Source organism: Rhinopithecus bieti, unplaced genomic scaffold, assembly GCF_001698545.2.
Source record: "Rhinopithecus bieti isolate Rb0 unplaced genomic scaffold, ASM169854v2 scaffold_11380, whole genome shotgun sequence".
Lineage (NCBI taxonomy): Eukaryota > Metazoa > Chordata > Mammalia > Primates > Cercopithecidae > Rhinopithecus > Rhinopithecus bieti.
The window spans coordinates 2,334,217-2,349,501 of record NW_016807225.1 but is presented as its reverse complement, the minus strand read 5'-3'; the positions used below and the strand labels follow the sequence as shown (position 1 = coordinate 2,349,501).

General features: G+C 40.5%; 1 protein-coding gene across 21 annotated transcripts in view; it reads right to left on the bottom strand.

The window, feature by feature from the left end:
• TTLL5 (tubulin tyrosine ligase like 5) overlaps nt 1-15,285 on the bottom strand; it is a 300,796-nt gene that overhangs the window by 115,446 nt on the left and 170,065 nt on the right. The window contains exon 32 of one of the 21 annotated variants that reach the window (XR_001887070.1): nt 13,886-14,042. The exons of 19 other annotated variants lie outside the window; for them this stretch is intronic. The gene's annotated coding sequence lies outside the window, so the exon portion shown is untranslated. The remainder of the gene's footprint in view (nt 1-13,885; nt 14,043-15,285) is intronic. One more of the 21 variants, XR_001887069.1, reaches the window with a different exon arrangement.

The following is a 15,285-nucleotide window of genomic DNA, read 5'->3' as shown; positions in this document are numbered from 1 at the left end:
TCCCTCTCAAAAAAAAAAAAAAAAAAGAAATACAGAACTTGTATTTCAGGAACTGAATCCAATGTAATTCTTTGCCTCTAAAGCTCTACATTCAGACATTACACTTGCCAAGGAAGAAATACATGATTCATCTCTACGTCTGCCTTATGGACTAATTCCTCACACTTCGAGTCCATAAATGGCATGGAGGCCAACAGGAAACTCTTTCATTATCTCTTCTAATTCTTTACATCCTTTCATGACATCATGGTTCCCTTCTAAAATACTGTAACTATTAAACCATAGGCTTTCTAAACCATAGCTAAAATGATAGATCACATTTATAAGAAGTGTTGACCAACACCTGTATGATTAGGCCATTGTAAAAATCCAACAGGACCAAAAAATCCACAATTTCTGTCCCCTAGAGTCATAAGATTTCCCTTATGTAATTCCTCACCATCTAAAACAACCATCCTTACTTGCCTGACCTGTTGGTTTAAATCTATTTAAAAAAATAAGTTCTATTCAGGAGAGTGAGCATACAAAGCAAGTCAAAATTCAATCTAAATTGTAAATATTATACAAGTCATATATTGATAGTTAGCTTCTTCAGGCTATTGATGTTTTCTGCCCACACACAAAGCTTCTCTATGGAAGTGGTGTTTTACAAAAGTAAAACACTATACAAATGCACAGACTAGGATAAAGACACTTGTAATGCTGAACTCTACTGTACCCCCGTAATTTTTTTTTCATTTTTGTTCACAGAAAGATTCTTATAATCCACCAGTGACAGTTTCTTTTCAGAAATATTTCCATCTGTCCTTTGTAGGTTATCATCAAAAAAAATAGGTCTAGGCTAGTCTGGGATGCCATTGTGGAAAGACTGGTACTGATTTTCCTGCCTCTAAAGGTAGGAAAGTTAAAGTAGAGAAAAGAATGTGAGCTTTCACATCAGAAAGACCTGGACTCAAATTCTTGGGCCATCAGTTACCTCATGTGTGACCATGGACCAATGGTATCGCCTCTAAGACAATTTCATCATTTATACATGAAGATAACAATACCCATATTACAACCCTGTGTTCAGGACAAATCATACAAAGCACAAGATCTGGCACAAACCAGATGCTCAATAAATGTGGTTAAGCTCCCTTTTCCTTCTCCTGTTCCTCTCTTTCACAACTTACAGCACAGATTCTTATTTCAAAATAAGGGAGAAATACTTCTGAACTAATATCAAGCTGTAGAGCATTTCAAACAATATAAAAATTAAAAAAATTAAAACCTGCTAACTACCAAAATGTGTAAGTACTGCAAAGTGCAAAGAAGAAGGAAAAAAGTCACCCCCAGGGCCATTCTACAGCCATGGGGAGTCCTTCGGTATGTCTCATTCCAGTCTTGACCAGTACATTGTGATTATACTATTCATCTTTATCATTTAGTATTAATGTCAACACATAATGGATATATTTATGTAGTTTAAAAATATGTGTACACTTTTTTAAATTAAGAAAGAAAGAAAAAACTCCTGCTACTCCCCAAACTCTGTATGTCACTGTGCTGGGAACAGGACACTAGCTTTAGAAAACAAGAGAAGGGAACAACTTACTATGGAGAAAAATCAAGGAAGGCTTCCAAGTAGAAACGACATTTTATCTGCATCTCAAAAGATGACCAGTAACTTGTCAACTGGAAAGGAAATTCCAGGCATTAGGAATAGTATGTAAAAGAAAAGGGAACAATAGGAAAGCCAATGTGGCTAAATGGCAGGAGTGTGGAGGGTGGAGAGATGCTGTCATGAAAGCTGGTAAGATGCAGATCTCTCACATATTCAGAAATAGAAATGTTACTGGTCAAAACTTCCATTTAGGCAAAGCACTGCACAACAGCTTCAACTGGAATCATTCATGCACTTATGATGAAGCTGCAATGAAAAGGTTAAAAAAAAAATTAAGGTTTAGGGAATGGAAAGGGCATGAGTGAGTGTGGCTTAGAGTGACCAAGAACAAGGACAGCCAAGTCTCACCACCACTACCATCATTAGTGTGAGGGCTTTCTAAATGCCAGACTCCAAGCTAAGCTCTTTATATGCCTTACCTTTGTTAGCCTTCATAGCAACCTGTTGAGACAGGTATTATTCCATCTTACACACGAGAAAACTGAGGGTTAGGTTAAGGCCTAAGGACATACAGGATAAAGGAAAGAGCTGCTTTTGAACCTAAGTCTCGATGTCTCCACAATCATAATGAGAAACAGAAAATCATAACTTAAAATAGCCCCTGCTAAAGATTTTCTAACAATTATTGCTATAGACCTTTGTTTTAGAAATACTAAAGTCATCCAAAGATCCACACAAATATGCTCAACTGATTTCTGACAAAGTTGCAAACCAATACAATGGAGGAACAATAACTTTTCTAAACCATTTGTTTATTAACAAATGAAATTGGAGTAATTGCACATACATAGACAAAGAATGAACCCCAACCTAAATCTCATACCTCATACAAAAATTAACTCAGAGTAGATCACAGATTTAAATATAAAATGAGAAACTATAAAATCATCCCAAAGATGACTTCTAAAAACATTTCAAACAAAGGAGATGCTTCCAATTTTAGCTGTATGCCACATGAGAACAATGATGAGAAAAAGAAGAGGAGGCGCCAGGCACTGCGCTAAATGCTTTCTGTGCTTTATCTCACTTTAACCTTGCCTCATGTTACAGATGAGGCAACTGAGGCATAGCTAATTGCAGAATCTGAGCACTCATCTGCTCTGCAGTGCTGCCTGCCTTATTGCTACCATTGCCCTACATTTGGTGGCTGCTCCTCTGAAATGGGAAATAGTTGACACAAAAAATAAGATTTCATTTTCTTCTCGTGTAAAATGAACTTTTAAAGGTGTCTCAACAAAGTTTAAATCTAGATGGATGTGAAGATCCAGCTGAACCAGGAACTTCATTTAGTAACCCCCTTTCCTTCTCCCTCCTTGGATGAATGGTTAGGCCAAGAGGCATATGCCTGTTCTTGACCAGCTGGAAGTCATAAGGTCAGGGAGCTCTTCAGCTCTGAACAGTATATTTAAATCTCAGTTCCACAGGGGCAAGAGTGGACTTCTAAGAGAAACAAAGGTCTAAGCCGCCAAATAAGTGCATGCACTTCCACACTGGCATCTAGGAGGACTTCAGACTAGAGGGTTTTCAAGTAAATGGGATTATTACTGATGGAGAGAGAATCCTATCTGTCACAAAGAGGTTCTCAAGTCCTTTCAAGTTCCCCTCAGGACAGCAAGGGGAGAAAACATCATCATACAAACCTGGACTGGTCAGGCAGGCTGCTCTCTGTCCACAGAAAAGACATTCGGGCATACTGAAAGGAGTTTTAGCAAGCAGGTGCTTTGCTGTTCAAAACTTGCCTCCACCTTCCTTCTTTTGCTATGGAGGCAAAAGGGCACTGAAATATACCAGGACTTCTTCAAAGGGGACACCACCTTTGAGGCTGACTCAAAGGAAGTGTCCAGGTATGGAAGGGTTAAGGCGTGTCCTATGTTGTCAGCCCTTGATTATTATCACTTTGAAAAGCCGCTGGGTTTACAGGAAGAGTGTGAGAATACTGCAGCTTTCCTAGCCAACATTTGGTTCCCATTACCATGAATAATCTCTTTCCTCCCTCCTTTCCCCAACCCCACCCATTTTCTACTTTTTCCACATTTTATATTAAAAGTACATCAAACACTTTTCTTCCTTTTTAATATTTTCCTTAAGCTTTTTTTCACTCAGTTTGCTGGGTTCTATAACTTTCTCTGGTTATTCATTACTTAGGGAGGGGGGAGGATCAGGCTCCTTGGGTAAAATCAATCAAAAACAAAACCAGGAGAGAAAAGACCTAAGCAGCATGGAGGGAAGATGAACTTGACTCACAGGGATTCCTTCTAGTCTTAAGGAACATTAAGAAAATAAAGAGCCCACGGAGATCCCTTTACCCTCCTACTTCTCGGCCTCCTCTCAGCTGTACTCCTGCCCCAAACAAAACACCCTTGAAGTAATATATCTGAAGATAGGGTCCACTCCTCATTTCATCAGCAGTAAAAGTGGGAGAGCGACAGTCCAGAGGAATAGACAGAAAGGTCAATGGTATGTAACGTTGGCAAGGGTGTGGGAAAAAGGGCGTTTCTGTACTCCAGATTGGAGGATATACTGGGATAGGATTTTTGGATGCCAATTTGACAGTATCTATAAAAATTCAAAGTGGACATTTGATCCAACAATTCCACTTCTAGGAATTTATCCTACAGAAATACACATATGCACAAAGATCTATGTATAAGGAGTTCTCTACAGATGCCTCATCAGGATATGGCTTAGTGCTCCTTAATAGAGGAATGGAAAAACAAATTATGGCACATTCATACTTTGAAAAACGACATAATGGTTAAAATATTTAAGTTAGTTTACATGAACAGACTGAAAACATGGAGACACATTAGGATAGAAAACATCACAGAAAAACACATGAAAAAATAATACAAACCAACCTTTTAAGTATAGCTACCTCTGAGAAGATTTTATTTGCCGCCTAATCTTCCCATATGTGTATTTTTTAGACTACTGTATCATGTGGCTACATGTGTGTACCACTTGTACAACTATTTTTTTTTAAGTATGGACATAAATATTTCAGTCTATAGAAAATTTTAAAAAGTAAATATATAGATCCCTTCCCAATCCCCTGATTTACAGCTCCATGTAAACTGTCCTGAACTGGAAGAAATTTAAAAATTAGAACTTTTCTTAACTTCACAACAGGAAGCAGATCATATGGAAAATTATCAAGGGAATCACCCAGAAAGTCAGACCAGATGACAAAGAAAGGAATAAATAGGAAAGAAGAAATAATGACTCTAAGAGGCCCAAAAGTTCCCAAAGCCACAGTCACGGTAATGAAACCAGTGAATACAAATCTAATAAAAAACTGTACTCTAAGTCTACTGCAAGGATGGGAGGAAGGAAAGAATGCTGTGTGTATGTGTGTTTGTGTGGGTGTGAAGGGTGTAGAGTAAGAGTGCAAAATCTCCTTTTTCTGACAGAAAGTTAATAGATAATATCTAAACCTAAAATCCAAAAATGGCACAGTAAACATGATTTAGAACTATGAAGGTGATACGGTTTGGCTGTTTGTCCCCTCCAAATCTCATGTTGAAATGTGATTCCCAGTGTTGGTGGTGGGGCCTGGTGGGAGGTGACTGGATGATGGGGGTGGATCCCTCAGGCACGGCTTAGCACCATCCCCTTGGTGATGAGTGAGCTCCGGCTCAGTTCGTTCACACGAAATCTGGTTGTTGTAAGAGTCTGGGACCTCCCGTTTCTTGCCCCTGCTCTTGCCATGGTACATGCCTGCTCCCCTTCACCTTCTGCCATGATTGGAAGCTTCTGAGGCCCCTACCAGAAGCAAATACTGGCACCACACTTCCTGTATGGCCTACAGAACTGTGAGCCAATAAAACCTCTTTTCTTCATAAATTATCCACCCTCAGGTATTTCTTTATAGCAATGCAAGAATGAATTAACACAGAAGGTAAATAACAGAAAAAGCAGTTACAAGAAAGTTGAAAGCAATTATTTCTAGGGCATGGAAATTAAGATTGGGTAGCACTGGGAAGAGAAAAGGCAAGGGATTCCCATTTTCATTATAAACCTTATAGAATTACTTAACTTTTAAAACTATAGTCCTGAATTATTGTGGGAACCAGCCTTTGAGACGGCCCCCAACGATCCCCATACCTCCTAGTATTTCTATCATCCTTGCGTAGTTCCCTGCCACACTGAATAGGGCTGGCCTGTACAAACCAATAGAATGCTGCAAAAATGACTGTCTGAGGAACAGAAAACCAAACACCGAATGTTCTCACTTGTAAGCAGGAGCTGAACAATGAGAACACAGGGAGGGGAACATCACACACCGGGGCCTGTCGGGGGTGGGGGGCAAGGGGAGGGAGAGCATTAGGAGAAATACCTAATGCATGCAAGGCTTAAAACCTAGATGACAGGTTGATGGGTGCAGCAAACCACCATGGCACATGTATACCTATGTAACAAACCTGCACGTTCTGCACATGTATCCCAGAACTTAAAGTATATATATAAAAAAAGACTCTGTCTGAAAGACACAAGCATAAAAGCTAAAACTATTAAAACTCTTAGAACACATGTGGCAGAAGCTGTATGACACTGGATTTGGCAATGATTTCTTGGATGTGACACCAAGGGCACAGGCAACAACAACAACAAAATAGACAAATTAGACTTCACTAAACTTAAAAACTTTTGTGTATCAAGGGTTACACTGTCAAGAGTAAAAAGGTAATCAATGGAATGGGAGAAAATATTGACAAATCATGTATCTGTTGAGGGTTTAATAGACGGGATATATAGAGACCTCCTAAAGCTCAACAATAACAACAACAACAAAAAACCTGATTAATAAATTGCCAAAAAACTTAAACAGAGATTTCTCCAAAGAAGATATACAAATAGCCAACAGGCATGCAAAAAGATGCTCAACATTACTAATCATTAGGGAAATACATATCAAAACTATAGTGAGATACCAAATCACACCCATGAGGATGGTGATATGATTTGGTTGTGCCCCTGCCCAAATCTCATCTTGAATTATAATCCCCATAATCCCCACGTGTTGTGGGGAGGGACTGGTGGGAAGTAATCGAATAATGGGCACAGTTACCCCAGCGCTGTTCTCGCGATAGTGAGTTCTCACGAGATCTGATGATTTTGTAAGCATTTGGCATTTCCCCTACTGGCACTCATTCTCTCTCCTGCTGCTCTGTGAAGAGGTGCCTTCTGTCATGATTGTAAGTTTCCTGAAGCCTCCCCAGCCATGTGAAACTGTGAGTCAATGAAACCTCTTTTCTTTATAAATCACCCAGTCTTGGGTATTTCTCCATAGCAGCGTGAGAACAAACTAATACAGATGGCTACTATCAAAAAGAAAGAAAATAAGTTTTGAGGATGTGGCAAAATTGGAACCCTTGTGCACTGCTGGTGTGAATGTGAAGTGGTGCTATAGCTACGGAAAACAGTAGGATTGTTCCTCAAAAACTTAAAAATAGAATTACTCTTCTTCTCCAAGACACAATTTCAAATGGCAGATGACACCAGTGCTTTGGGAGGGTCTAGACTGCAGGTGTGCTCAGGGCCCATACCACAGAGCTCACAGAAGCAAGACCAAGTATAAGGAATGTGTCACCATCTGCATGCTGGGCTGCCTGGACAAGAACATGAAAATCAAGTCCCTGGAGCAGATCTCCCTCTTCTCCCTGCCCATCAAGTAATTTGAGATCACTGACTTTTCTGGGGACACCCTCTCACAGGTGAGGTTTTGAAGACTACACTTGTGGCAAAAGCAGACCCACACTGGCCAGTGGACGAGGTTCAAGGCACTTGGTGCTATCAGGGACTACAATGGTTACATCAGTCTGGATAATCGCTCCAAGGAGGCAGACCCCACATCTGTGGGGTTATCACCCTGCTCTCCATCATCCCCATGCAGCAAGGATCCAAGGGAACAAGACCAGCAAGCTCCACATTCTGCACTACAAGTGACTGGCTGCTGCAGCTCTGTGCTGATGCGCCTCACCCTCGCCCCCAGCGGCACTGGCAACATCTTAGGTCCTGCACTCAAAAAGCTGCTGCTTATACCTGGTACTCATGACTGCTACACCTCAGCCAGGGGTTGCACTACCCTCTGAGCAACTGTGCCAAGGCTACCTTTGAAGCCACCTCCAAGATCTTTAGCTATCTGACCTCTTACTTCTGGAAAGACTGTTTACCAAATCTCCCAATTGGGAATTCACTGGCCATCTAGTAAAGACCTGCACCAGAGCCTCTGTGCAAAGGATGCAGGCTCCAACTCTGGCTACCATGTAGTGCTTTTATATAGGAAAAATAAAGTGAATAATTAATTTTAAAAAACACAATTAACATACTATCCAGCAGTTTAACTTCTGGGCATATACTTAAGGAACTGAAAACAGGGAGGTGAAAAGATATTTGTACACTCGTGTTTGTAGCAGTTTATTCACAATAGCCAAAAAGCAGAAGTAAACCAAGTGTCTATCAATAGATGAATAAGTAAACAAAATGTAGTGTGTGTGTACGGGTGTGTATAAATATATACATACACACACACACCCGTACACACACACACACACATATATATCCAGATACACACATACATATATATATGTTTAATGAAATATTTTATATTATTCAGCCTGTAAAAGGAAGGAAATTCTGACACATTATAACATAGATAAACCCTGAGGATATTATACTAAGTGAAATAAGCCAGTCACAACAAGATAAGTACTCTATGATTCTACTAATAGAGTTACCTAGAGTAGTCAAAATCATATAGATAGAAAATACGACGGTAGTGTCCAGGGGTCGGGTGGAGGGAAGAATGTAGAGTTACTGCTTAATGGGTATAAAGTTTCAGTTTATCAAGATGAAAAGAATTATGGAGATGGATGGTGGTGATGACTGCACAATGTGAATGTACTTAATGCTACTGAACTGTATACAGTTCAAATGGTTAAAAATGGTTAAGATGGTAAATTTTATATTGTGTTTTACCATAATTTTTAAAATAATAATTTTTTAAATGATGATATGTGATTTCCAAGTCTAGGTCATAAAAGACATTGTGGCTTCTACCCTACTCTCTGTTGAATCACTCATTCTGAGGGAAGCCAGTTGCCATGTCATGAGGTCACGTAAGCAGCCGGTGGAGAAGTACACGTGGACAAGTCTATGTAGTGAGAAACTGAGGCCTCCTGCCGACAGCCAGCATGAACTCATTATGCATATGAGAGTGAAAAACATCATGGAAGTGGATCCTCTAGCTCCAGTTAAGCCTTCAGATAACTGCAACCCTCTTGGCTGACATCTTAACTGCAATGTTATAAGAGAATTTGAGCCAGAAACACCCAGCTAAGCTGCTCCTCAATTCTTACAGAAACCTACAGAAGCTGAGATAATAAATGTTTATTATTTTAAGCCACTAAATGTTAGAGTAATTTGTTTTGTTGCAATAGGTAACCAATGCAATTATACTGATAAATTGTAAAAAGAAAAAAATCAGCTTTAAAGCATTATCATGTCATAGTGGCCTGCTATCCTAACACACCACAATTTAGGGCATATTTTCCATGATGGTCTATTGCTGGATTACAACACATCTCTTCATTCAAGTTTTGGGAAAGAGGCTTCAACTTTTCTGTACTGAGAAAACTTCACAAGTGTGTAAAGTTTGATCAGTATGTAAAATATATTTGATTACATATATTTTATTTTTATTTTTAATTTTTTTTGCATACATAGCAGGTGTATACACTTATGGGTGGTATGAGATATTTTGATAAAGGCATGCAATGTGTAATAACCACATCAGAGTAAATGCAGTACCTATCCATCACCCCAAGCATTTATCCTTTGTGTTACATACAATACAATTACACTCTTTTAGTTACTTAAAAATATACAATTAAATTATTTTTGACTATAGTCACCTATCCATCACCCCAAGCATTTATCCTTTATGTTACATACAATCCAATTAAACTCTTCTAGCTACTTAAAAATGTACAATTAAATTATTTTTGACTATAGTCACCTTGGTGTGCTAGCAAATACTAGGTCTTACTCATTCTAACTATTTTTTTTGTATCCATTAACCATCACTACTTCCCCCTGTCACCCCCAATTTCTTCTACCTTTCCCAGTCTCTGGTAACCAGTAGTCTACTCTCTATCTCCATGAGTTCAATTATTTTGATTTTTGGCTCCCACAAATAAGTGAGAACATGCAAAGTTTGTCTTTCTGTGCCTGGTTATCTCACTTAACATAATGACCTCCAGTTCCATCATGTTGTTGCAAATGACAGGATCTCATTCCTTTTGTGACTGAATAGTACTCAACTATGTATATGTATCACATTTTCTTTATCTACTCATCTGACGATGAACACTTAGGTTGCTTCCAAATCTTAGCTATGGTGAACAGTGTGGCAACAAACTTGAGAGTGCACTTATCTCTTCAATATACTGCTTTCCCTTCTTCTGGGCAGATACCTAGGAGGGGGACTGCTGGGTTGTATGGTAGCTCTATTTTCAGTTTTTTGAGGAATCTCCAAACTGTTCTCCATAGTGGTTGTACTAATTACATTCCAACCAGCAATGTAGGAGGCTTCACTATGCTCTACATCCTCGCCAGCATCATTACGTGTCTTTTGGATATACGCCATTTTAACTGGGATGAGATGGTATCTCATTGTAGTTTTGATTTGCATTTCTCTGATGATCAATGATGCTGAGCATTTTTCATATACCTGTTTGCCATTTGTATGCCTTCTTTTGAGAAATGTCTGTTCAGGTCTTCTGCCTATTTTTAATTGGATTATTAGTTTTTTTTCCTACAGAGTTGTTTGAATTCCTTACATATTCTGATTATTAATCTCTTATCAGATGGTTAGTTTGCAACTATTTTCTCCATTCTGTGGGTTTAACTACATATTTTAATACAACATAATGGTTCTGTTTGTCAGATGAAACGTTGACCTGTTTGGCTCCTGTCACATGGTATAGAGCACAGTCCATTTGCAATACACAAGAAGAGAAGCATGATGTCAACCTGGTGCCAAACAGAGACTGTGTGTTTACTACAATCTGAAGAAACTTTGTCCTGTGAGTATATTAGAGTTTAGTGAGGACAGTAAACAAATAGCAATACTCACACAGCCACATGGTCCTGAAGGATGACTGAATGAGGAGTATAACTATAGATACCTAATGGACACTGGGAGACAATGCTCTACTTTAATATTGATTCCACCAGGTGGAATTCACTGGGTTGAGTATTGTCTTGCATCTTTTGATCCCTTCAACTGTGGCGATCAAAGTTCTAGTATGTGGAAGTGTGCTGCAAACACAAAAAGAATGACAACTGCTGCCATAGCAGGTTTTTGGCCAGCTGAGTGCTAGGGTACCTTACTAGAGGAAGTCAAAGCTCACCTTCTTTTTTTTTTTTTTTTTTTTTTTTTTGGAGACAGGGTCTCACTCTGTTGCCCAGGTTGGAGTGAAGTGACACAATCATGACTCACTGCAGCCTCAACCTCCTGGGCTCAAGCAATCTTCCCACCTCAGCCTCGTGAGTAGCTGGAACTACAGGTACATGCTACCATGCCTGGCTAATTTTTGAAATTTTTTGTAGAGATGAGGGTCTCACTATATTGCCCAGGCTGGTCTCTAACTCCTGGGCTCAAGCGATTCTCCTGCCTCAGCTTCCCACAGTGCTGGGATTACAGGTGTGAGCCACTGTGCCCAGCCCAAAGCTCAAGTTCTAATGATGGTAAGTATGCTGAGTTGTGGTTCCGNATGCCCCCCTTTTTTTTTTTTTTTTTTTTTTTTTTTGGAGACAGGGTCTCACTCTGTTGCCCAGGTTGGAGTGAAGTGACACAATCATGACTCACTGCAGCCTCAACCTCCTGGGCTCAAGCAATCTTCCCACCTCAGCCTCGTGAGTAGCTGGAACTACAGGTACATGCTACCATGCCTGGCTAATTTTGAAATTTTTTGTAGAGATGAGGGTCTCACTATATTGCCCAGGCTGGTCTCTAACTCCTGGGCTCAAGCGATTCTCCTGCCTCAGCTTCCCACAGTGCTGGGATTACAGGTGTGAGCCACTGTGCCCAGCCCAAAGCTCAAGTTCTAATGATGGTAAGTATGCTGAGTTGTGGTTCCGGTTAAAGGAAAAAGTCCTGGCCTAATCTATCTATAGAATAAAAAAGTTATTTTTAAATGATGGTATGTGACTTCTTGCAGTAGGCTAAAGAACTGCCCAGGTGGAAGTCTGGTCTGCGAATTTTGGGCATAGGTATGTATTTAAACTGCCTGGGATGGCAGGCAGTAAAAAATATACAGAGTAAGGGGTAGAACTGGGCTGGATTCACAATGGTAAAACGTGTTTGCCAAATAAGAATGGGAAAGGGAAGGGGAAAGACAGTGGAAGCAGAGGTACAAAGATGCAGAAATGTTTTTAAAAAACTCCTTTGATTTCTTCATTTGACACTGATCAAAAGAGCTGACAACAGAATAAAATCCCTTTAACATAGTATACCAAGCACTTTAACTTTACAACTTTCCTACTGTATCCTCAACCATATACTCCCCTACTTGAATGTGATGCTCCCACAATACTGCACTTCAGGTATGCTCTTCCACACCTCCCTGACTTTGCACAAATCTCTGCCATTTTCATCTCGTAAAAACCCAATAATTCACTGTCTGCAAAATCAATCCTGGTTTTCCTCTGATTTAGCTTGTTCTTCCAGGCCCCACATCCCTTTTACTAGCATGTTTTTTGTACTGTGACTATTCTTCACCGTGATGATTTCTTCCCTACTGGACTTTGTACACTCAGAGCCTGGTAACATTATGGTCATGTAATGTCTGTTGAATGAAAAATGAATGAATAAATGAACATGCCTCTATCTGGGATAATCACATGCTTCACCTAAAGAAAGGAAACTCTAACAAATAACCCTTTGAGAAGTCAGAGAGATCAAATGGAAAATTTATCAGGCAGAGAACTAGAAGCCCTGGATTCCACTCCTTACTTTATCACTAGGTAAGCATGAGAATTTGCACAATCTACTTAATTTCTCTGGGTCTCCATTTTTAACATTTCTAATGTATGGGTACGGGTAAGGGTAGATGACATAGAAATGTTTACATGGATTCCCACTTACTGGGCACTTACTCTATGGCAGGCATTATATACAGTAAAAGTGCTTTTCTTAGGCCATTTAATTTTCATTTGCTCCTGAGAACATCTCTAGGAAGTAGGCATTTATTCTCCATGTTAGAGATAAGAATATTAAGTTCAAAGAACTTGTCCTAGGCAAAATAGCCAGTGAGTGGCTAAAAAAAGAAGGAATCCAAATTGGTCTGCCTCTTAACCACATGCTTTCAAACATTAGGTCATAACACTTAAATGGGAGATCTTAGATATTTTTAAATAAAAAAAAAAATCGGGAGCTTCTCAAGCCATATGATTGTCCCAAAATATGGCAGCGCTTATTTATCCTATTTTTCTCTGAGAAGGAGCTGCCTTCAGATGCTGGGGACTGGGTGACAGGAGTGTGAAGATACACCAAACAGCAGAGTCTTGAAATATGAAACAGCCTTTCTGGATGAAAGGTCAGAGCTCAGGGAAAGAAAAAATGCAGGATGCAATGATATGAAAGAGGGAGGCTAGGGGATGGCCTGGCAGAGAAACAAGGACAGTGAAAGGAACGCAGGAAGGAAGGCTGAGATGCTGACAAGGGCATGGGGCTTGGCTGAGGAGAATGATGAAGGCACCTGGTGTTCCCGATGGGCAGAGTTGAGGGAGGCAGGTGGCCACGCTGAGAAGACTGGCCCACCAGTTCAGCAATTCCCACTGAAACTGGGAACCCGATGGACAAGCCTGCTGCCCTAAGAAGAGAGGTGGTTAAAAGAGAGAGCTCAGCCTGGGCCTGATAGGAGAAGGGAGACGTACGAAAACAACCACCCCACAGCTCCAAAAGGAGGAGCTTGCAGACTGAAAGAGAAGCGATGACAGACAGTGCCTGGAATGGACCATTTAATGCTTTAAACCTGTGCCAAACTAACTGAGTAATGTGAGACTGAACTGGTGATTTACCTCAACCCTGGGAGAGATTAGTCTGTGTACATCAGCAGCAGAAACAAACATTACTATTTTATAGTGATGAGTATTATTAATACTGAAAAGACCCAATCAAGTGTAATACTTTACAGTTTACAAAGCACGTTCACTTACGGGATCTCACTGAATTCCCATGACAATCCAGGCATCACTTTCCACATAGCAAAATTAGGCTTCGGTTTTGTCAGATGATTTGCCCCAAGTCAGGAGGACCTGTAGCTGGCACCTAGGTCTTCCCCTTCCTGGTCCAGAAATAAAATGTAGCTTTTATCTCAGGAAAGAAAGAAAAGACAGTTAACTACACAAGGGAACGTACACTAAACTCCAAGAGTGGAGTTCAGAGGAAGCAGCAAATTTGGGGGCAGTTGGAAAAGGCTTCAGGTGACTGTAGACTGGATGGGAGAAAGGGATTACTAAGCAAGAAGGCAGGGAAAGCACAGTGGCTAGGCCTTAAAGGGGTATTCTACCTCCCCAGCCCTTCTACTGCAGCATAGCAGCTGCAAGTGCAATCATTTAACAAATATTTATTGTTGACATTGCGCTCAATGCCAAGGAGCCAATGGCGAGCAAGAAGTTTACTCTGAGACCAGCAGTATCCGGGTTACTTGCTGTGGGGGTGGGGGGCGTGTGTCATCTGTTCTTTTGTAAAAAGGGAGAAGTTCTAGCCTCAAGAGTGACACCCCAATCTATCGCAGAAATGTAGGACCTCCAGTTTTTCAAACTGTACTGTGTTCCCAAAATAGAAGAGGACTGTGCCCCTCCTTTGGCAGGTGATCAGAAAGGGACAGAGCTGAAAACAGGGCATTAAAATGGTTATTTCATAGCAGAGTTGTAGTAAAAAGAAAAAGCCAAAAGCCAAAAGGATTGTGTTTAGTTCCTTACTCCACAATTTTATATTTGCCCTCCCAACAGCCAAGCTCCATTGTGTATACTGTGCACACACAGTAAAGAAAAAATGTGATATGGGAACACAGGGAGAGTCTGCAAAGTGCTGAAACAGCATACCTGGCAGCTGCTAAAACAAAACTTCAAAGATTTGGCGTCTATGAAAAGCCATCAGGCAGGACCCCACCCACTCCCCCTGCTAGCCACGGCTTCCCTGGGAGCTAGTACACGTAACCACTTCCGCATGTTTGGCTCTGTTCCCCAGAGTTAGAGCAGCTCTAGAAGCCATGTCAGAACTTCCAGCCAGGCAGGTGGGGGTGGGGGTGGCTGTGGGCAGTAGAGGAGGGAGGGTAGAGAAGCAAGACTCCACCAACATCTAGCCATGGACACATCTCAGAAAATAAAAAGATAATGCTGGGATCTGCTTAAAAAACCCCTTCCTCTCAGTTGGCCTAGCTCTGATAGGTTAAATACTAGTTACACTGAAGCTCTGATCTTGTGAGATTCCCAAGGCATTAGAATATTCCCTTTCCAGGACCACAAATTAGTTCAAGAACAGCATCTGTAGTAAATCTCCAGATCTAAACAAAAGAAGCTCAAGATCTACAGAAGATCCTAAGAGGATATCA